The sequence below is a fragment of the Lactuca saligna genome, chromosome 5, assembly GCF_052625555.1.
Source record: "Lactuca saligna cultivar CGN05327 chromosome 5, ASM5262555v1, whole genome shotgun sequence".
Taxonomy (NCBI): Eukaryota; Viridiplantae; Streptophyta; class Magnoliopsida; order Asterales; family Asteraceae; genus Lactuca; species Lactuca saligna.
The window spans coordinates 7,784,504-7,806,799 of record NC_136421.1 but is presented as its reverse complement, the minus strand read 5'-3'; positions in this window follow the sequence as shown (position 1 = coordinate 7,806,799).

Here is a 22,296-nt window from a genome sequence, read left to right as displayed (position 1 = left end):
GACTCGCACCCGAGTCAAATAACACCAACGCGGGTACATAATTCACAAGAAAAGTACCTATGCATAACATAATATAAACACAAGATCTTATTACAACATAAATAAATATGAATAGAATACATACCAGCAACGACGTCGGGTGCTGCGCGGACCTCCTCCGATGTCAGCTGGAACGCTCTCCCTCACGCCTTTGGCGCCTCGGCCTTCACCGGCCGACCCTCAATAGCTCATGTACCAGCAAGGGAAGATCCATGCGGTGTCCCCTATGCTTTCCCCCTCAACTGCGGACACTCAGCCTTTTAATGTCCGGTCTGGTTGTAATGAAAGCAAACCATGAACCCCTTGGGGCAATCCTTGGCGATAACCCCTCCTTGCCACACTTGTAGCAAGAACCAGACCTACAAACCCCCTCATGACCCTTTCCTCAATTCCCGCAAGTGCGGCCCTTCTGTCCCCCAGATCTCGAATCAGCGGGCTTTCCTCATTTGGTCGTCGGCTGAGATTGTGCCAGATGGCGATCCCTGCTCTGAGACTCAGCCTCCTCCCTAGCCTGAGTCTCCAGCTCAATCTCCCTCTTTCGGGCATTTTCATGGAGCTCAGCAAATGTACGGTATGATGAGTTCGCCGCGAACTCACAAATGTATCTCCTTAGAACACTCAGATATCGGCTCATGCGTGCCTGCTCGGTCGACACGTGCTCAGGGCAGAACATCGCTTTCTCATGAAACATCCTGGTAATCATAGTAACTGACTTCGTACCCTGCTTAAGGGTCAAGAACTCCTGGGCCAATCGTTCCCTTTCCACCAGGGGAACGTACTTGTCTTTGAACATGGTGGTGAACCTCTCCCAGGTCACCGCTGACATCCACCAATCCTTCGTTCCCAAGCGAAGCTAGTTCAACGCAAACCGAACCCTCAGATGCTCTGGACACGAACAGGTGTAGGAGCATCCCTCAATGTCAGATATCCATCTCATCGTAGCAATCGGGTCCTGCGTCACGTCAAACTCTAGTGGCTTCATGTTGCTGAACTCCCGATACAGCAACGAGTCACCACCTGTGGCCTAGCGGCAACAACAGCTGTAGTGGCCGCAACAACATCAGCCTCAGTAAGAGCAGTATACCGGTCCTCAAAGGTCTCAATCAGTGTGGTCTTAATAGACCCGAACATCTCTAGAACCTCAGCTCGGACGGCAGCAACCATCTCGTCATGAATCATCTGGCGGAGCTCCTCATCGCTCATACCTCCCTCGCTGGTCTCTGGTCTGTCGCACGTCCCAACCATGATGTCTCTGAAATACAACATAAAAAATATCAGGGACTCTCTCGAATATACTCGCACTCGATAACCCAACCCTTCTCTATTCCTAGTTGTCACACCCCGAAAACCGAAGGCGGAAACATTTCCGGGGTTGACTTCACGTAGAGTATCAAATCCAATGTACATAGTAAGTAAAGTAAATCAACCATTACATTACATATATGAAAGTTTTACATTTGTTTCAAAAGCATAAGTTATACAAGTAATACATAGTATATATGAACAATACAAAATGAGTCTTCTGAGAACTCCGACTTCACACAAAAGGATCTTCGGGTACCTGTCTAACATGGACCTGAGAATACAAGCGGTTTGAAAATCAGCATAAAGCTGGTGAGTTCATAAGCGGTTAGTTTTTCTGAAAATGTACGAGTTCCTTTGGTTTTCCTGAAAAGTGGTTATCCAAGAAAATCCCATATTTTCTTATGTAAAGTTAGTTTCCAAATCCGAAAGTAAAGTAAACGATGTTTAATTAAAACATGATTGTTCTTATGAAATGTAATTCAATTGTTTAACTTATTACACTTCTTTAATTTCGTACTACTATTACTCAGGAAGAACCCCATGTTCTCCTGACTGTGTGTGTGTGAAATGTTACTAGTTTCTGATTATGTTCGGTGTCCTTCCCAGGAAAACCCCATGTTTCCCTGACTGTGTGTATATCTTTATCGGTTTTGTTTATGTTCAGTGTTCTCCCCAGGAAAACCCCATGTTTTCCTGACTGTGTGTGTGTGTGTATCTTTACTGGTTATGGTTATGTTCAGTGTTCTTCCCAGGAAAACCCCATGTTTCCTTGACTGTGTGTATATCTTTACCGGTTTTGGTTATGTTCAGTGTTCTCCCCAGGAAAACCCCATGTTTTCCTGACTTTGTGTGTGTATCTTTACTGGTTATGGTTATGTTCAGTGTTCTTCCCAGGAAAACCCCATGTTTTCCTGACTGTGTGTGTGTGTGTATCTTTACTGGTTATGGTTATGTTCAGTGTTCTTCCCAGGAAAACCCCATGTTTCCTTGACTGTGTGTATATAACTGTCATCCCTAGATGTACAATAGCTTTACTACGTACATAAAGCTAGTAAATGAGTCTGAAATGTTAACAATCTAGATTGCGAGTCCTTAACCATACTTAGACTGGATATGACTCGGACCATGGTCAGTATCCTATTTATGACTTTTGTCACCCTTGAACCATTCGGTTCGGCTGTAGCTAGCAGCGAGGTGTGGGATTGTCAGTCCCGTATAGATCTATACACTCAAGCCACGCTCTCCTACGAACGGAGATTATGGTTACAGGGTTAGTCCTCCACTGTCTCGTGCCATGGAAGTGTTACAAGGACGTGTCTCCAATCATTAAGATTACTCTTTATTTTTCGACTAGGAAAGTAGTATTTATGACTGACTATACTCTACGTACATGTCCTTTACACTCGAGCCTAGGTGTTTTATTAAGGACATTACACTCGAACCTAGGTGTCATTTAATGATAGCTGTCCTTTTACACTCGACCCTAGGTGTATTATTAAGGACATTACACTCGAACCTAGGTGTCGTTTAATGATTATAGACCTTTACACTCGTTCCTAGGTGTATTGTTAAGGACATATAGATGTTTTATGTTTTCTAATGGAGTCTGTCTTTTACACTCGAACCTTAGTGTTTTATTACAAACATTACAGTGGTTTATGTATTCTATCAGTTTAAATGTGAACAATCAATTACAAAGTACACAATATAACAGTGTATAATAAGAATTGAAAATCGGGTTAAAAACAAATAACTCTACAAGTTAAAACAGTTTGTTTAAAAGGTTTTCAATTCTTAAAGTGTACAATTATGAAACCATTTAATTGAAATCATGTGATTGAGTACAAGATATTCTTGTAATTTTGCTTGTATTCCCCCCCCCCCCCCCCCCCCCGAAAACATTGAAAAACCATTGAAAAAGGGTAGGGGTATGAACTCACCGGACGCGGAAATATGTCGATTTCGGATGCTAAACGTCGAATCGAGGCCTGATAGCACGCGAGGTTCCTATGTAAAATGAAATAGCATACAAATATATCTAATTAGATTTACAATATCTAATTAGATATGAAGATACACTCCAACGAACGAAAACACCTCAAAACGGGTGTTTGGAGTGACCCGGGTGACATCTACGGACGGGAATTGAAGCGTGGGACTTGGGATTTGAGTTTACTCCCCAAGAGTAAACTTCCTAATTGAGTTTACGGCCTAAACATCCATTCCCCATGAGTTTACGGCCGTAAACTCATAGAGGGGTGGTTTATGGTGTTTAATGGCTCACAAAGGGGTATGGACACTTGGAAATGCTTGGAATAATTTTAACTAAGGCTTGGATTGAATTAAAATCATCAAATACAACACTTAATGGATTTTACGGCCTAGGCATGGGATCTTTGGCTGTAAACTCTCAAATCCCCTTGATTTAGTGTTTTTAAGGTGTTAAAATTAATCACATGTGATTCTAAAAATTCCTACAAGCCTAGAAATGAGTTTGGGGCACCAATTGACACCATTTTATGAGTTTACGGCCATGAGACATGTTCTATGGCCGTAAACTCTCATATGTGGGGTTTTGATGTTTTTAAAGCCCTAAAACTATTTTTGGTTGGTCCTTTGATTTATTTCAAGGCTTTTGGTGGTGTTAGATGGCTTTCTAACACCTTATAATTGATTTTATACCCCTTTTTGAGGAGTTTACGGCCCAAGCACATGCCTTGGCCATAAACTCATATAAACCTCTCAAAATTTATGTTTGAAGTGTTCTAAGTCCAATTCTAATATTCTAAAAATCATATCTAAGTCTTGTTTGTGTTTTGGAAGGGTTAAATGGCTTAAAAACCCTCATAATATGTGTTTACGGCCATGGCACCTTCCAAGGCCGTAAACTCATATACAAAGCTTCAAATCTTGGTTTGAGGTATTCTAATTCCATTTCATAAAGTCCTCTAGCCATATACAAGGTCCAATTGAGGTTTGGAAGGGTTTTGTTGCTCCAAAAACCCTCTTTATGTGAGTTTACGGCCTAGGACCGTTCTAGGGCCGTAAACTCATGAAAATGGTCCTATCCCATGGTTTGAACTCGAATTTGAGGGCTAAAGATGTTTCATAACAAATTAGGGAAGGTACCTTGGTGATTTGAAGCCTTAAACTTGAGATTTTGACCCTTAAATCTAGTTTGAGGAGAGAGGTTGGAGTGATGGTTGTAAAATGGAGAAAAAGCTTCAAAATGGAGACTTGAGTCACTTTAAATAGTGTCCAAGTTCGGGACATGGTAGAATTCTACCTGATACCGGCGTTAGACGGAGCTTTTGGTCGCACCCGGCCAATTTGCCGTAACCCGATATGGTTGGTTCTAAAAATGTTCCGATCATTAATATGAGACGTTAGAATGAGTTCTAAGGGTATTAAGACACTTATTAAGTCATAAAATAAAATTCACATTAACGACTTAATAAAAAGGTCGGAAACGGAAACGGAATCGGAAACGGCGATTGGATGATTGGAACGAGTCGCGAAAAGGGTTACAATTAAGGATATGAATTTCGGGTTGTTACACTAGTAACCTAAGGATTCCTACTTGGGTTGCACACTAATCTAGTGTTTCCAGTAGTACGGGCCTAATACTACCTTCCATACCGCACTAGTATTCATCCCAAGTCATCCTCCAAGGATCCCAAGTCACAAGTACTCTATCTCTTTCCACACATAAACTACCCTTTCGTAGACTTTCATAGCACCTCACTGCTACTTACTCATTCTAAAGCATCCCATGGCAGAAGAAATCTTCCTAGGATAAGGCATCACAAATCAGGCCAGTCTAGTCCTAATATGAATACCTAGCCTACTCTAGCATGTAAAATACATTTCAATATATATATATATATATATATATATATATATATATATATCATAACACATAATGTAATGGTAATTTGGGAAATCACCGTTCGGGTGTTGGCTGATCGTACACACTGTTTCCTTGCGCATCGTCCAAATTCTTTTACTCTTTAGAAAAATTGTTTATTTTATGAAAATCTTTCTCAAATCCTCAGTTTGAGTTCAAATACACCCAAACGTGAATCCGAATCCCTCAAACCAAGGCTCTGATACCGATTTGTAACACCATTAAAATTTCAAACAATTTTTCGTTTAATTCCAATAAAACATTTCATTTCCAAATCATCCCCAAATCATATATCCAATATTTTCACCAAAAATAAAACAAAATACAAAATCCATATCCCAAGATCTCAAAAAGAAACATGTCATCTGCAAGTGTGTACTGATCATGCCGGCGCCTACCCGCGATCATCACTCATACCTGAAACACATAACACACAAAATGGTAAGCATAAATGCTTAGTGAATTCTCCAAAATACCACATACAACACATACGCCTTTCCAAGACATAACTCTATAGGATCTTCCGATCCAAGTGTCTCAGGGAATTGCATCCCATAACTCCGTTGACCTTCCGACCCATACTCGGTTGACCTTCCGGTCGATATAATCATAATCATATCATAACATATCACATATATATATATATATATATATATATATATATATATATATATATAACATGCATCACATAAATATCATACACAAAAGACTTTCCAGTCACACCTAGTTACCCCATCGGGTATGGCATAGTGCGAAGACTCACCTCGTTGATGTCGGATAATCACTCGAGCTCGATTATCCAATGTATCGCCTCCTATATCATTAGTACATATCTAATTAATATCTTCCTGACTTAGTTTTACTAACTCTATTAAGTCAACTCTAGTCAACCTTCGTCAACGGTCAACCTTTGACCCGACTCATCGAGTCTTGCATAGACTCGTCGAGTCCATACATGAACTCGAGTCCTTTAAATGCCTTATAACTCACCGAGTCACTCACCCAACTCGGCGAGTCATCCACTGATCGGAATCACGAGATAACCCACTCCGACTCGTCGAGTCTGCTCATGGACTCGGCGAATTCGTTTCATGCACAACCTCAAACGACCTTCTGAGGTCAGATCTATTCCTCTAATCCTTAGATCTAACCTTCCCAACCTCAATAATCACGTAAAGTCTCTATCTTGATGTACATGCAACAACTATATGGCCATATATGATGATTTAGCCCCAAATACCACAACCCAAGGACAAAACTTCCATTGCTCTCTATAAAGCTTGAGGAGTGAGGCTCTCTGGACCTCTATGGATCCAGATACAAAGCCTCATCACCAGAAAGGGACTATTAGACATCAAATCAACCTAACAAAGGGCATAAGAAACCGTAAATCAATATATCTACTTCATAAAACAGAAGATAAGCCGAATTTAATACCTCAAATGCGATGATCTTAGCTTCAAATCCACATAATAGCAACCTCCTTTGCTTCCTCTTGGCTAGTACCTCCTTTTTCTTGCTAAACAACACCACAAAGGTCAAGAATGGCTTCCTTTCTCTCTCAAAACGCTCAAGCACTCTAGGGTTTCTCTCTATGGACTAGTAGCTGCAAATGAAGGCCATAAAGGCCTTTAAATAGGTCCCAAACCCAAGAATTTAGGGTTTCATTCATCAGCTCTGACTCGGCGAGTCACTCCCCTGACTCGTCGAGTCCCCTCATTAACCACATCTCCCAGTCACGACCAGACTCGACAAGTCTAAGCACCAACTCGTCGAGTCACCCTACATAAATAAAGAATTGCAACATAAATTAATATACCTGGGAAACTGGGTGTTACAAACACGCTGATGATCCTCCAAAACCCTTTCCTCTACTGCTCAAAATCCAAGCAAGAATACACATACCGGCTCAGGAGTTGGCTGCACGATCATCTTCTATCTACCCCTAAAGGGGCATATACAATCCATACTTCGACTCAGAAGTTCTCAACTACCCATACCATCCTTACAAGCCTTCCACTTGAAATGGTCCTGACCACCATCAGGTTCCTGACCATTGACCACCTGCCGTTGAGACACTCATCCTTTCTCAGACACGTACCACCTGCATTATCTTGCTATGCACCTTTCCTCGATCACCAATAACTCTGGTCTCATGAACTCATACCACAAGTCTCTATATCCCACTTTAAAACAGCTGTTTGAACAAATCTATGTTTCCTTCAATACGATACCCAGTTCTCCCTCACTTAGGGTTCGAACCATCCCTAATTGGCGCACAACCATCCCTCCGACTGTTTCCACCAACAACATCGCACCTGCTCTTGGAAGGTGCTACGCAACTCCCGATAATATCCTTTAAAGAGATCAAGCAACCTCAAATACTCTGAATCTCAGATAAAATCCTCAGGAACTTCTTATCACGATTTCCTCTAGTCGTTCAAAGTCTCATACCATTCCCATATCGAACATTTCAACTGTCCAGTAATATCCCTGACTCTTATAATGGAACAATGAGTCATCATACTCCTCAACCTCTACATCCCAACCAATGCTCCAACACATGAATCTTCCCAAGAACAGGGACTCCATACCCATCATAGACAGAAGAACCACCATCCTGATGTACCTTTCAATATTAGCCGCTGGTTCGACTAACGTACTCCCTAATATACTTAAATAGGGTGTATCCTGGTCCTTGACCATCTCAGCTCTATTTGACGACCTGCTCATGATAAATCATTTCCTCGCGGCAGACATGCTGCCTGATACTCTGGTAGGAAAATTTTTCATCAATGTCAACCCGCAGGGTTTACTCCTAAACCCCAAACTGAAATCTCACGCCTCTCTTGTTTCCCATAGGAAACATAAATGGCACCCCTCATGTCAGAGAAGGTGACATCTCCTCTATCGTTTGATTGCTCACTCGGACCGCAATCCCCCATAAATGCCTTCTCTACTAATCCCTGAGTCTTGCGACTACATCTGACATCTTACCAAAAATACTCTGAAATGTTCTCGACCTCCCTTTCAAGGGATGCCTCTTCGAACTCAATCATGGCCCTAAGGCCTAAAAGACCATCGCGTCCCATTTCCACCTAATTAATCGTGACTGTATAACCGAAGAACCACAAGCATCATTTGCTACAAACCAAGATACTCATCCCATGACATCTCTTCTCAATCTGCTACAACATATGGTACCCGAACCATAACATCACTCCTCAATCCACTCTGATGTATGGTACTCGAACCATAACATCACTCCCCAATCTACTCCGATGCATGGTACTCGAACCATAACATCACTCCTCAATCTGCTTCGATGTATGGTACTCGAACCATAACATCACTCCTCAATCTGCTACGATGCATGGTACTCGAACCATAAGATCACTCCTCACTCTGCTACTTAGAACCTTCAGAATACTCCTTATATCGAGTATGTGTCATCTGTTTTCGGTAGTACGGGTGCATACTACCTGCCGCATCTACCCATACTCTCCACACGGATCATCCCAAAGCTCCTAAGTAGCTACTCAATCTTTTCGTTCACTAATTTTGTCATGTGTGCTCGTTTCTCAGTGAAATGCTCTACTCTACCGGCGTACTCATCTGGCTAAGGTTACTCCCTAGGCTCTTCCTTGGTCCTCCCACTTCTCCGCCATTAGCTGCTGAAGAGCTCCTAATGATGCCAGCCATCTACCTCCTGAATATCATCATATTCACTTGGTAGCTGACTCCCATCATCGAGAATTCCACAAAGCACGAAGCAAGCAGCATTCGAGCATCGAATAATACATAGATCTCACTCTAGGTGATAACTCCGCGTGCTCTTCTCATTCTAAAAAATACCACTGAACTCTGTAACTCTAGACGCGGGTTCTAACTATTCTCTCAATAAGCACCACAATACTCATTTAGGCATCTCTCCTAGATGACTCCTCTACTCAAATCCCCTAAAAGGATTCCAGCTGAATACTCTTACTCATCATATACTCAAAAGCGCATCACATATAACAGCAACAACTAGACTAAGGCATCACAAATCAGGCCACTCTAGTCCTAAGATATGAAATACCTAGCCTATCTCTAGCATGCATAATATCTCATAAAATGTATCATAAACGTCTCATAACACAAAAGTAAGGGTATTTTGGGAAATCATTGTTCGGGCACTGGCTGATCGTCCACACGGCTATGCTCTGTTTGTCTCAAAACTCTTTTACTCTTTGGAAATTATTTTCTTATAAAAAATTTCCTTACGTCCTCAGTTCGAGTTCAGATACGCCCAAAGGTGCGTCTGAATCCCTCAAACCAAGGCTCTGATACCAACTTGTAACATCGTAAAATTTCAAACAAATTTTCACATTTTAAAAACACTTTATTTCAAAATATAATAAAACTCATTGTTTCATATATTCGAACATAAGTAAAAATCCCAAGATCATAACATATAAATAAAACTCCGCGCGTGTGTGTACTGATCATGCCGATGCCTTCCCGTGATCCTCACTAGTACCTGAAACACATAACACAAAACATTGTAAGCACGAAGCTTAGTGAGTTCCCTAAAATACGACACATGACACATACTAGCCACTCGAGGCTATAATTCTGTGGGCCCTTGGACCCTAACTTTGTGGACCTTCTAGTCCTAACTCTGCGAACCTTCCGGTTCTAACACTGATATACTCTGATATACACACGACATAAATCACATAGAAATAATGTAGTGCAACACATCATATAAATAGCATACAATAACTCTGTCACATAACTCTAATTACCACTCAAGGTAAAGTATAGTGAGAAGACTTACCTCGGATACTCGATAAACCTCGTACTCTGAGATACTACGCTAGCCTCCGCCTAATCACATAAATAATTTCTCTAACTAATACAACTTCTAAAGGCTAAGCTAATCCTCCTCTATAAGTCCTCTCAGAAGGGTAAACGACTATTCTACCCCTCTAATGGCTCATAAGTCCAAATCATTGACCGAACCCTAAAAGTCAACAAAGTCAACTCTAGTCAATGGTCAAACTGTTCCCAGACTCGTCGAGTGCACACGAGTGACTCGGCGAGTCCACACTGGTTCTCTGAATCCCTTTTGAACCTCTCAGGCACGACGAGTTCCCTATCTACTTGTCGAGTTATTCAGCAACGAATCGTGGGGCAACGCCGACTCGACTCGTCGAGTATGCCTATGGACTCGGTGAGTTACTCCCATGACAACACTCATCTGACCTTTTGAGGTAAGATCCGTTCCTCTAATCTATAGATCTGACTTCCCTATGACCAATAACCACGTAAAGGTCGAATCTTGGTACACATGCAAGGCTCTCTATGCTTATTTTGGTGAAATCCTTCATATCATGACAACCCTAGTTCATAACTCCAAGTAAAAGGCATAAAGTAGAATGGAAGGGACTCTCTGGACCTCTTAAGGTCCAGATCTAGGAATCATTTCACCATGGGATCTCTCATACTCTAGATTCAAGCTAAATAAAACATGAAGAAACCCTAGATTCATGAAATCTACTAAACAAACAAAGATGGACAAGAATCCTTACCTCTCACAGCAGCTCTGAACGCAATAATGGAAGATTTGAGTCTTACAAGACAGCCCAACTTGAAATCCTTCCTTCCCTTTGCTAAGACACTCCAAAGGATGATGAATTAGCCCTCCTCTTGCATTACAAGCTTCCTCTCTGCTCACTAAGGGTTTTCTTAGGGTGTAGTGGCCGTAATGATGGCCATAAGGACCTTTAAATAGGTCCCAAAACTGAGAAATTAGGGTCTCTCTATCTAGCACCTACTCGACGAGTCCTTCCTCTAACTCGTCGAGTCCACTCATTAAATCCGCGCGAGAAACCTGACTCGACTTAGCGAGTTGGATCCTCAACTCGTCGAGTCTCTCCTTTGATCAAAAGATTAACCTACACAATAGTAACCCCGAAAATCCGGATGTTACACTTCTGATGCTACATTTTTTGCTGATAAGGGTAATTTTAGCATCATTAACAATATCATGGTGATGGTACTTCTGATGCTACATTTTTTGCTGATAAGGGTACTTCTGAAGTCCATGGAGGCGGTCTTTTATATTTTGTCATCTTTAATCAAATTTGATGTTTGTTTTGATTGATGTCTATTAGATAACATCCTACTTTCGTGTAGATTATTTGCCATATGAGAAAGCAACAATATCTAAAGTTTTAAATCTTTTAATTTCTGCAACCATTTCTTTCTCTTTTAACATTATATATAAAATTTCCTAATTACATCCTTTTTGGTTGTATCACAGTGCAGAAGCAGCCACAGAAAAAAGAGATTGCCTAAAAAGGTAGCAACGAATATTCAAAGATGCTCTTATTATTTTCATTGTTACCACAATTACATATTAGCTAGATGGGTATCTAGCAAGAAAGGTATGCATTTATATGTTTATAAACTTGAATATTTTCATTTCGCAAACCATTGAATCTTGGTTTTTTTTCACTGTATATAAAATGAGGTTCTTATAAACAAACATCATATGCAAACTTGATTGTTACAGTATCATTCGGTATTCCGTAATGTTTAATTTTTTTGGAGGTGAGGACACCTTAAATTTACTCATAAGATTTAAAACCTTAATTTGTTTTCATTCTTGATCATTGGTTTATTCCAATTTCTATCTTATGATATATATATATATATATATATATATATATATATATATATATATATATATATATATATATATATATATATATATATATATATATATATATATATATATATATATATATATATATATATATATATATATATATATATATATATATGAGTTAATAGAAGATAGCCTAAATGTTTATATTTATAAGGAGGGAGTATTCAACAACCCAGAGGTGGTTATAAAGGGAATATATGCGTCTGAGGGATGGCTTATGATGCAAATGAAAGAAAGCAAATGATTTATTACACAGAATCCGAAAGAAGCTCATTTGTTGTAAATTCCTTATAGGTCAAAAATGTTGAAATCAACTACATCTCCCTACTCTTATGATCGGCAAAGTGTTGTATGTTACTTGAAATACTACCATGTTATGATCTTAGGACAATACAATTTCTGGAATAGAGAGTTGACCGATCATTTTGTTTTGTTTTATTTTTTTTGTTTTTGTTTTTATTTTGTTTTTATTTTTTATTTTTTGTTTTTTGTGTTTCCAACCCTGTAAAACAAGGCTCTTCCCTAGTTTTTTAATTGATAGACATAGAGCATCACAAAATAACAAATTATTTGTTAAACAACTAATTTTATATAATTTAAGCTTTGGAATTTATAAAAAAAATCATTGTCTTTCTTTGACTTATCAAATCATTTCATTAATGAACCATCTTGTCAGTTTTTCTTTTTTAAAATTTGGTAAAGTTTATCTCTTCATAGTCAAACCACAATAATTAACATTTGTCCAAAGCCATTGATAATGCAATATGTATCCATAAGATGTCCTTACCTAAATAAACCTATTTACAATTTTTTTTGGAAAAACCATTAACATTATGTTTATCATTAATAATAATACCAAGTTTTTTTAGGCTAATGCTATTACTATTTTTCAAAATATAAGTAAAAAATAGAGATGTTACCAAAATAGTTATAAATTTTACATATAACATGTACGAAAACGAGCAAAGCAAGCCACCTATAAAATCACGAAAACTACGTCATTGTTAGCAATTATTGAAGGTGGGTTGACCCATTTGGCTGATGTCAATTTGGTGGATCCCTAGTTTAAAAGTATAAAAACCTCAAACACATAGTTATCAATGTTATTCATAAACACCAGTCTCGTTTCAAATATAATTTTTTAAGGTATTGGAATTTTTAGTTGATATTATCTTAAATTTATTGTTTCTTTGTGGATTTCTGCTAACGTAAGTGTTGATTTTATGAGCGTTTAGTAGGATATTGGAGATTTTCGCTTCAAGTACCAAAACATTCATTTCTCAGTGATATTTTTACAAAGAAATATTATTTTTGTAGGTGTCATCTATGTAACTGTTAATGAAATTTTTACTGATGAATGACATGTTCGTAGGTGCCATCTACGATAATCTCATTTCTCAAACTATGATATGTTTGAATTTGTATGTTTTTTGAACTGCTGGATTATATCAAAGAAAATGAAATCGAGCAATCAATTAGAAAAGTACCAATTACAAGGGAACATACATCAAAAAGTTTTTCATCCACCCGACTTAATTAATTTTTTATTTATTTAACAGTTTTTCTTTTCAGGTTTGAAGCAATTATTGTTGTTATAAAAATAAGACAAGTTTGTTTTTCGGAAGTCTCAATGAACATGTGGGTGTTTAAGTGGTGATGGGTCAAATGCACAAAATGTGTTGCTGTAAGGCACCGATATGAAGCAAACGAGCTCTCAAGAGAATAATTAAATAGGACTAAGAAAATTGAGAATATGAAATAAACAACTAAGACTTTTTGAATAACTTTTTTTAGCGTTTTACAAAATTTTAATTCTATAACACATTACAATTTAAGATGTTGGAAACACAAATTGATATTAGGTTATGTATTTAATTTGACTAAATGTAAGAGCATCAATAATGCATATTTCAAATGAGAGAGTTCAATGAGGTAGCATACCTAATTGATATTTAATAGATTAAACTCCTCCTCTATTGTGAGATATGATATTGTGGGATGTGATGTTGATATTGAATGAATATAAAGTTTAATGATCATTAACTTTTCAATGTGAAAAAAGAAACCTATTAACTATTAAATCTATATTTCATTAAATTTTATTGAGTTCAATACATACTAGGAAAATTAATGTAAAGTTGTATAGTAATAAAATGATGATATGTCAATCCATTAAAGTGATGCCCTAACACAAAATTCATATCTAACCAAAATTCTACACCATATTTCTCAACAAAAGTTCTAACAAAATCTATGCTTATTTAAAAAAATAAATCAAATTTTCGGATATTAATTAATGCAACCTGTCTGATGCATTTTCCAAGAAAACTGAGTTTTTGCAGTGAATATTGATAAACTGAAGAAGTGAATAATAATAAACTGAAAGCATAACACTCGACGTTTGAGCAAATAAAGATTTTTTGGTGCACTATTTATGGTTTTATCGGCCAAAACATTGGTATTATGTAAACGCTTAATCACTATAACGCCTTGGGTTTTTTATTGTGTACATATGTAGTATCGATATTGTATATTTTGACATATACACATCATATTAATACATGTATGTATACGGCAAAATAAAAATATAAAGATTATAAAATATGAATATGTATATATGCATTTTTATGGATTGTCTTAAATAAGAATACATACATCCTAATGTACATGATATGGTATTACCAATATATATATATATATATATATATATATATATATATATATATATATATATATATATATATATATTGAAAATCTATGATTTTTTTCATTCTAAAAAGAGTTTATACACACCTAGTATTCTACTCTTAAATCTATATTTTAGTTCTAGCCGTATGACATGAATTCAATGATAAATGAACTGTTATTACTAATATAAATATGCATATATGCCTCCACAAGAATTCAATGATAAAATTAAGTCATAGAATACTTATTCAGTTTCTTTATATGATCATATGATTATATGTTAAAAGAATGTTGAGCGAATTAATTTTCTTGTTATTTTCTCAAAAGTCATAATAAAATCGGATTTTGACGCAATGAGATCGAATATCATAAAATAGTTATGATATGATTAACCTAACGGATGAGATAATTCTGATACTTATGATATATGGCTCGTTCTAAATATCATTGAGATTTGGCCAATGATCATTTTTTTGTAATTAAAATATCATTTACAATGATTATTTAACAGTTATACTAGTTAATATAATATAATAAAGCTATACAATAAATAATAATTAGTCAAAATAATTGAAATAAGTTTGGATAATAGACAGTGTACGTTATAAAAAGTGGATGTAACTTATTAAGATGATTAATATTATATCAATAATTTGTAATCAATGCACTGAAAATTATATATTACCACGGGGAAAACTATATTAAAATGACATAATTGGAGGTGCATGAGAGAGGAAATGGAGTTAGTTTTCACATGCATCACTCATTATCTGGTTAACAAAATCCATCTCCCTTTAACCAGGGGGTCAAAAGTGGATACCCCTCAATGTTTAATAATTCACCCACCTAAGCATGTCTTAATATATATAACAACTCATATCTCGAATCAACCTGTCTCAAAATATATGACATAACAAAGGTGATATGATGTAACCACTAACCACTCAAGACAAAATGTGAAGTAACGAGTTAGATGAGTTTGTAGTCGAAATATGTTTCCCGAATTAAATTAATCCATTAAATTCTTTAATCTCATTTGAATTGTTTAAATAAGGGGATATCTTAAAAAAAAAAAAAAATTCCGATAATTTGGGCAAATTTTTAATAAAGTCTTAAATTTTATTTTTTCAATAAAAAAGTCCTGACTTTTCCACATTTTGAATAGAAAAGCCTAAGAAACCGATTAATTTATTCACTTTAGTCATTTATTACCTGTTCAGCAGGTAATGGGACCAAATTGTTAATTTTTCGAAAATAAAATGATATTTTTGTAGATTTCATCAAAATTTTTATATAATGTATAAATATATTTTTTATATATCTATATCTATTTTTACGTATTTTTATATTTTTCATAGTTTTATAAGTATATGTTTACGTATTTTTATGTATTTTAAATATATAAACATATTTTTTTACTTATTTATATTTATTTTTAACCATTTTACATTTTTTATGTATTTTTATGTGTTATTGTTTATATATTATGTATTTATATATATTTCTATATATTTTTACGTATTTATGTATTTTTTTTAAAGCTTTTTATATAGATGTTTATATATTTTAAGTGTATAAACGTATTTTTTACATATTTATATCTATTTTTAAGTATTTTATATATCTTTTATGTATTATGTATTTATATATTTTTTTTAAAGTCTTTTATATAGATGTTTTTGTATATTTATGTATTTTAAATGTATAAACGTATTGTTTTACGTATTTATATGTATGTTTTAAGTAGTTTACATATATTTTTTTTGTGTGTTTTTATGTGTTTTTTTATGTATTATGTATTTTTATATATTTTTGCATATTTATGTATTTTTTTAGTTTTGTTATATAGATGTTTATGTATTTTTATATACATTAAATGTTAAAGTGTATTATTTTTACGTAAAAAATATATAAACACATAAAAATAACATAATTAAACATTTAATATACATAAAAATACATAAACATCTATATAAAAAAACTAAAAGAATACATAAATACGCAAAAATACATATAAATACATAATACATAAAAAACACCAAAAATATGTAAAATAGTTTTAAAAAATACATATAAATACGTAAAACAATACGTCTATACATTTAAAATACATAAATATATAAAAACATCTATATAAAACACTTAAAAGAATACATAAATACGTAATACATAAAAAAATATGTAAAATACTTAAAAATAGATGTAAATACGTAAAAAATACATTTATATATTTAAAATACATAAACATCTATATAAAAAGCTTAAAAATACACAAATACGTAAAACTACATAATACATAAAAAATTACACATAAAAATACATAAAAAAAAATATGTAAAATGGTTTAAAATACATATAAATAAGTAAAAAAAACATTTTTACATTTAAAATACATAAAAATATGTAAATATACACATATAAAAACATAAAAAATACACAAATACGTAAAAATTGATATAGATATGTAAAAACCTATGTTTATACGTTACATAAAAATTTTGATGAAATCTGCAAAAAAGTCCTGTTATTTTCAAAAAAATTAACAATTTGATCCCATGACCTGCTGAACAGGTCAAAAGGGGCTAAAGTGAATAAATTAGCCGGTTTCTTGGGCTTTTCTATTCAAAAGGTGAAAATGTCAGAACTTTTTTATTCAAAAAATAAAATTTAGGATTTTATTAAAAATTTGCTCAAAATATAGGGACTTTTCTGGAGATATCCCTTTAAATAAGTATGTAATTTTTATTTAAAACATTAACAATAGTGTACCTATGCTTAGTATAATAACCTGATATTCACTAATTTTCTTCGGTTAGTAATCTTTTTTGTTAAACAATAAACTAGCTAATCTAGTCCTAAATATCTAATATACTCAAAAATATCACTTATGTCTCTTAAGAGACATAAACTCATTACCTCTCATTTGAAAGTGTTACACTTTACCGCTAAACCAAGTCAAAAGATGTCAATGCAAATTCTCATATAAACAATATTAAGTGTTGTCATGATTTTCTTGCAAAGATGGATGATTTTGTTGTTATTAAAGACTATGAGATATTTAATGGAGGGTTGTTTGAAAAATATCGAGGAAATTATTAAATATCATGAAGATAATTTTGGTTTTAAATGATTTTTTGTCTCTAAATGTAACATCCAATAAAAATCATGCCAATTTAAAACATTTCCAAAACCAATGATTATTACAAAGCTTGTTTTCAAAATAGTATAATGTTAGAGTATACAAGAATCAAATCATAAAATCATGAAAAATGAGGAGTTGTACGATCACATCTTCGTCTTCCTATGATCGTCAGAAGTATCTGAATCAGTAATCAATAAATGTAAGTTCGAAGGCTTAGCGAATTACCCCAAAAATACCAATGCCATACATATATAATCATGTCATAATAAACAAATACAACATGTATAATGCGGTATCAGTCTGACTGGACCACCTCACAGGCGATCAGTCTATCTGGACCGCTTTCCGAGCCTTCGGCACGTCTGGACGGCCTCTTATGGCCTTTAGCCTATCTGGACCACTCGCCGGGCCTTTGGTCTGGCTATATTTCCTCCTGGGTCTGCATTCTATCTGGTCCACCCTAGGATCTTGACCTACAGCACAAAGTAGGACCTGCGTCAACCCAATCCCCTAAAGCAACAAATATGTGTACATACATATAAACAAATAGTCATACAGATCTAACAGATCACTAATCATGGCAACCATCCTAAAACCAGGATACCGATCTCTAACTGATCACTAACATAGCAACAATCCTATAACCATGATACTGATCTAACCGATCTCTAGCATAACCACCATTCTATAACCAGGATACTGATCTAACTGATCTCTAGCATATCGACCATCTTATATCTAGGATACTGATCTAATGGATCACTAACATAGCAAACATCCTATAACCAAGATACAAATAATAAAGCATATCGTGCAATAAACCCGGATACAAATCTGAAAAAGGCCTGCATTGGTGCCATCGACCTGTTAGTATAATGATAACAACTCACCTCATGAGTAGCACGAAGTGATAAATTCAAAATCCACCAAATTCAACTCCAAGCCCAACACCTACATCCACCGATGATCCACTTCCATAAATTCCCAAATTACCAAAATACCCCCAGAAGTCAAACTAGTCAAGCCTTAGTCATAATCAAAGTCAACAGCCCAGGTTGACCTAACTCGTCAAGTGCAACTAGCAAGTTGACGAGTTCCTTGAGATCTTAGAAAGTCATAAGAACCTAACTGACTCGTCGAGTTTCCAACCAACTCGTTGAGTCTATGTGCATCCAAAAGTCGGGGAAAACCCTAACTGACTCGTCGAGTCCTCTTACCGACTTGTCGAGGTCAAGAAGAATCAATTACGAGCAACCTTCATCCGACTCGCCGAGTCGACTAAGCGAATCATCGAGTTCATGTAGTCCATTACTTATATAGATGTTTTTTAAGCCACCCCAAAGCTCCATATTGCAGATCCAACCTCCTAGGTCATGGTTTACATGTAAAGTTGCAAACTTTACGTACATGGATGGTCGTAAATGCCAAAACTAGACTAAGGGAAAGGTAGTTCAAAGGGAAAAGCCTAAGCTTGCCAAATCTCATAACTTTATAGCTAGAGGCACTAAGGGAAGTCTATATCTGAAGTTACAACTTCAGATCTAGTCCCAATACTCGAAATGACTTCCAAATATGCTAAAGATAGCCCTAAACCCAAACATAAAGAGATTTAGCTAGAGATGAACCAAGGTAACAACTTGTTACCTTCAAAATGATGCCAAGGTGAAGTAGAGTCAGATCTATAAGCTCCTTTTTGCTCCAAGATTCTTATACTTCACACAAAGCATCAAAATCACTTTTTAAACCTCACAATCACTCAAGAACAAGTTAATAACGATTAGGGTTTCTCTTAGCCGTTAAGGGGGTGGTAAAGGACTGGAGACCAGGGACTTAAGGTCCTTTAAATAGAGTGCAAACCATAAAATTAGGGTTTCATCTCCCAGCACCTACTCGTCGAGTCTGGGTCCTCCGACTCGTCGAGTAGATCCAATGATCCACACTGGCTAACCCGCCTCTACACGACATTTTGGGGGTAACCAACTTGTTGAGTAGGTCCACTAATATGTAAATAATTCTTTTAAACATGTACCTGGGAGTCGGGGTGTTACAACTCTCCCCCACTTGAACTAGACTTCATCCTCGAAGTCTGGTATGGAAAACAAGTCTAGGTAGTGCTCCCGTATCTCTGCCTTCATCTCCCACGTCCACTCGGATCCTCTATTGTGCTACCACTGTACCTTTACGAAAGCTACTTCCTTGTTCCATAAAAATTTCACCTTCCGCTCAAGAACAGCCATCGGCCTCTCCACGTAATTTCAGGCACTCATTGACCTGTATATCATCTGATGACATTATTGTCCCCTCATCTAGAATGCACTTTCATAGCTCTGAAACATGGAAAGTGTTGTGGATCCATAAGCCACCTTGCCAACCTGGAAATGATCCTGAATGGCCCAATGTATCGAGGACCCAACTTCCCCCTCTTCCTGAAGCGAATCACACCCTTCCAGGGTGAGACCTTCAGGAGTACTATGTCACCAACCTGGAATTCTAACTCAGATCGGCCTCTGGTGTTCGGCATTGACCATCCTACAGGTCAATGGAACAATATCCCATGTTTCATTCTTCTCTAAAGATTGCATTTTTTCATCCATGGCCATCAACTAGTCATTTGCTTCTTTACTCACCACAACCTCTTTATACGATTGAGGATCCTTAGTGTTAATGTCTTCTCCAGTTACTAAAGCAAAAGAAATGGAGTCAAGTTCACATGAATTCACACGCCCCACATATCTATCAGGTTGTTGAATAACCCTCTTTAATATTCTCTTTGCTATAGATTCAAATGTATCATCCTTCCTAGCATTGACACCACTAGACGAAGATCCCATGTATTAATCTTGGGTTTCATCTCCTCCAGGATTTTTACTGCCACCTATCTCTTTGTCATTTGTCACAACTCTATGTGGAGTTTGAGTTTTAAACTTAACCTTTTGGATAGCAACCTGATCTTTGTTCCCAACTTGAATTGTATCACCTCCTCCTTAGTTACCCATGACAGATTCATCAAAGGTCACATATTTGCTCATGATAAATTTAGGAGTTCTTCCTTCTTCTATACACCACAGTCAATAACCTTTTTTCTTGTTGCATATTCCAGAAATATGCACTTCATTTCCCTTGTATCAAGTTTACCATCATTCACAAGAGCATATGTGGGGCATCCAAATATACATAAACCAGAATATTCAAAGGGTTTCCCAGATCATACCGCTTGAGGAGTCTTCAAGTCTATTATAGTTGACGATGATTTTTTTGGCTCATAATTGTTTGGTTAAGTTAGAAAATATTCGCATGCACCTTGAATGCTACATGAGAGTTTGGTACATCCATTCTGCCACTCCATTTTGTTGTGGTGTGTGTCATACAGTGCGGTGCCTTAATATAAATTCTGCGTTGTAGAAATTGTGGAATGGAGCATTACAGAAGTTCAACCCATTGTTAGTCCTCAGAGGCTTGACCTATTTTCCAGCCCTTTTCTCAACCATTGTCTTCCACTCCTTGAATATCCAAGACACGTCATCTTTGGTCTTCAAGAAATACAAGTAAATCTTCCTTGAGTAGTCATCAATGACCGTCACAAAGTATGAGCATCCTTCTTTAGATTTCACTGGTGTAGGACCCCACCATTCTAAGTGGACATACTACAGGATTTCCTTGCTTGTGTGTTGACCGGTATTGAACTTCAGTTTGCGATGCTTTCCCTTACTACAAGCTTCACAAAATTTTATCTTTCCAGTAGTCTCTCCACTAAGCAGTCATTGTTTACTTATAACTAACATGCGCTTCTCACACATGTACCCCAACCTACAATACTATAACTCTATCTTGTCATCACCTTCATTTAATGATTAGGAGATATCCACTATTCCCATAATTGTACTGCCTTTTAGGATATAGACCCATACACGATTCATCTTCATTTTTGTTATAACCAGAGAGCCTTTGCTCACTTTGAACCAATCACTTTCATCAGTGTACCTCATACCATTCTTGGCTAATGTGCAAAGAGAAATTAGATTCTTATGAAGTTCTAGGACATACCAGCAATCCAACTTCCTGAACAAGCCATCGTACATTTTGATCTGTATCGTGCCACAACATTTGATACTGCTCACCCAATCATCACCCATCTTGACTGTACCATCCCACTCTTTCAAGGAGTCGAACCAGTCATGATTATACGTCATTTGATAGGATGCTCTAAACTCCAAGACATAAGCATTAGTAGAGCATGATGTACATACAGTCAGTACATCACCAATGTCCCCTTCATCAAAACTTTCTTGAACCACAACAGCAGTGTTATTGTTGCTTGATTCACTCTTGGACTTCCTATTCTTCAGTTGTGGACAACTTCACTTGAAGTGCCCTTCTCCTTACAGTTATAACGCATGGCATTCGATGTAGCTTTAGACATTGATTTATAACGTAATCTCCCTCTTTTTCCACCTTTCTTCGCTTCTCTTTCCTCTCCCTGCAAACAAACTAGAACTG